Genomic DNA, 3319 nt, shown 5'->3' on the forward strand with positions numbered 1-3319 from the left:
TTGGAAATCTCTCCAATCTGCGCTAGGAACTCGCTTGGACATGAGTACTGCATATCATCCTCAGACTGACGGACAGTCTGAGCGAACTATTCAAACTCTTGAGGATATGCTCCGATCTTGTGTTCTTGATTTTGGAGGTAATTGGGATTCACACCTGCCTTTGATCGAGTTCTCTTATAATAACAGCTATCATTCCAGTATCGGTATGGCCCCATTTGAAGCACTTTACGGTCGTAAGTGCCGCTCCCCGATTTGTTGGAGCGAAGTGGGTGAAACTCAAATCACAGGACCCGAACTTGTTCAAGAGACAACCGATAAAATCGCCAAGATCCGTGATCATCTGCTGACTGCCCGAAGCCGACAGAAGAGTTACGCAGATCGTAGGCGAAAGCCTCTCGAATTTCAAGTTGGTGATCTTGTTCTCCTCAAAGTGTCGCCTTGGAAAGGTGTTGTCCGCTTTGGGAAGAAGGGTAAGCTTGCTCCTCGATATGTTGGACCATTCAAGATTCTCGCGCGCGTAGGAAAAGTTGCCTACAGACTAGACCTGCCGCCCGCGCTCAGTAATGTGCATCCAACGTTCCATGTATCCAATCTCAAGAAGTGTTTAGCTGACGAGAACCTTCACATTTCACTCGATGAAGTTCAAGTTGATGAATCTATGCATTTCGTTGAGAAGCCTGTTGAGATTATGGATCGCGAGGTTAAGCAAACCAAGCGCAGTCGTATCCCCATCGTGAAAGTTCGCTGGGAGTCCAAGCGCGGAGCCGAGTTTACATGGGAAAGGGAAGATCAAATGAAGATCAAGTACCCGCACCTGTTCTCTGCGCAACCTACTTCGAGATAAATTTCGGGACGAAATTTCTTAAAGTAGGGGAGACTGTCAAAATCAAAACGTAACTTATAAAACATATCGGATCTTCAGATGCCAGGCTTTAGTCTTCTGCCATGTGTCCTCCACTCAAGCCAGCTGTCTCAACCTACTCACCTGCGTGCATACTAAAAGTCAGCTACGCTGAGTGAGTTCTAGTTAATCATACACTACCATACAATACCTTGTTACATACATACGTACTTAACCTCATAACTTTCTTTCATTCACACATAAGTACTCATACCTTCATTCTTACTTACATACTTTCTTTCTTACTTACATACTTTCTTTACATTCATAATCATACGTTTTAAAGAGCCTTTCGCCCTATAACCTCACAGATATTATAAGGGTCTGGTCCCTAACATCACAGATATTATAAGGGTCTGGTCCCTAACATCACAGATATTATAAGGGTCTGGTCCCTATCATCACAGATATTATGAGGGTCTGGTCCCTAACATCACAGATATTATTAGGGTCTGGTCCCTAACATCACAGATATTATTAGGGTCTGGTCCCATGTTTTCGAATATTAGTAGGGTTCGATTCCCTCTTCGTTACCATACAACCATACATCATACCTCGAGTATTATTAGGGCTCGGTACCCCTTTTGTAACCATAGAACCATACAACCGTCATTTCCTTCTTTTATTAACTTTCTTACGTTCATACACATAAACATACATATCATACTTGCCATATTTATAACGTTACAACCTGACAGTACGTGCAATATCCGAAGATCGTTCACGAACCATCAAGCAATCATTCATACATATCACATATATCACCTATGGCATACACTTATCACTTTGGATAAATGTATTAACAACACATCAAGTATGCACACAGCCCCGAAAACATAACAAGGAATGGGGCTAGAAACTCACCTGGATCCTGTTACGCTCGCCGTTGATCGTAATTCCTTTCTTACAAGTTGGTATCAGAGCATAAGTTCGAGAGATTTAAGCATCCTACATGCTTAGACTCGAACAGAAAATGGGATTTAAGTAAGAAAGGAAAGAAGATGCCAGTTCAAGAATGCCATGTGTCGCTCAAGCAAGATCAGTAAAGGTAAAGTGTATGATTAAATGATATATGTTAATGAGAGAGAAAAGATATGTGAACGATAGGGATAGGAATAATTGACTGTTTGAATTGACAAACTGCTTAAGTAGAACCAGCACAAATAGACTCATAAAGGGAAGTGTATATGACACGGAAAGTAACGTGATCAGCTAATCGCAACTGGCCACTGTTATTACCTGTTAGCCTTACTATCCTTGTACTAGATAGTTCCTTGAGTGATGATGTTTGTGTTTTCTCATATAGGATACTGATGGCTGGAGCTGGAGAATTTGTTGAAGCTGGGGGTCGCACTGGACGTCGTGGCAGGCCTCGTCTTGTCCGGCAACCCTCGGTAGAAGAAGCTTCCCACACCGAAGATGAAGGAAGCGCAGCTGGAGGAGACCAGAACAACAACGAGGAAGTTCAACTTAGTCCTGCAGTTCAAGCAGCCATTGTTCAGGCTGTAGTTGCTGCTGTGAAGAACCTGAATCCCGAAGGATCTGCTGGAAGCCGTGAACGAACTGCTGAAGGGGCGGGTGGTGATGGTAGAAAGGATGGGGAAGGTGAAAGAGGGGCCTCGAGTGGGGATAAGTCTGTGAAAGTCGATGATAGGAGAGGAGGACAAGGTGGGTGCAGCTATAAGTCCTTCAAAGGTTGTGACCCGCCTAAGCTGACTGGTTTAGGAGACGCAGTCGCTACTCTCCAGTGGATAACCGCTATGGACAAGGTTATCCGCATTAGCGAATGCCGTCCCGACCAAGCTGTGGGCTATGCTACTCAGTCATTCGTAGATGAGGCTATGTATTGGTGGGAGAGTGTGGAGCAGAGGAAGACCCGTGAAGAGATCAAAGGGATGAAGTGGGAAGATTTGAAAGAGTTGGTAATGAAGAAGTTCTGTGCAGATGCCGAGGTTGAAAGAACGGAGATGAAGTTCCAGAATTTAAAAGCCGGTATGATGACGCATCGTGAGTATACCACGGAGTTCAACCGACTATCTAGGTTGGTGCCTGACATGGTTGACACTGAAGTCAAGAGAATCAAGTGTTATGTGAGGGGGTTGCCACAAAAGGTCCGCATGTTAGTCAGGGCGGTTCAACCTGCTACTTTTGATTCGGCTGTTGGACTCGCGGAAATGGTCTATGCTGACGTGGCCGCGGATGATGGGGTGGAAAGGGACGAAGAGAAAGAGAAGAAAGGGGTCACTCTTGCTAAACGACCCGGTACTCAGTTATGGAACTCCAGGGATAAGAAACAGAAAGTGTGGGAGAAGAGATCGTGTAAGACCTGCGGAAAGAGGCATGGTGGTGAGTGCAAGTGGGGTAAAAGTTCTAATGTTTGTCTCAAATGTGGAAAGGCTCATGGTGGAGAATGCAGAA

The sequence above is a fragment of the Bidens hawaiensis genome, unplaced genomic scaffold (genome assembly GCF_021521415.1).
Source record: "Bidens hawaiensis isolate Kalapana, Puna unplaced genomic scaffold, B.hawaiensis_p1.1 tig00067549_1, whole genome shotgun sequence".
Taxonomy (NCBI): domain Eukaryota; kingdom Viridiplantae; phylum Streptophyta; class Magnoliopsida; order Asterales; family Asteraceae; genus Bidens; species Bidens hawaiensis.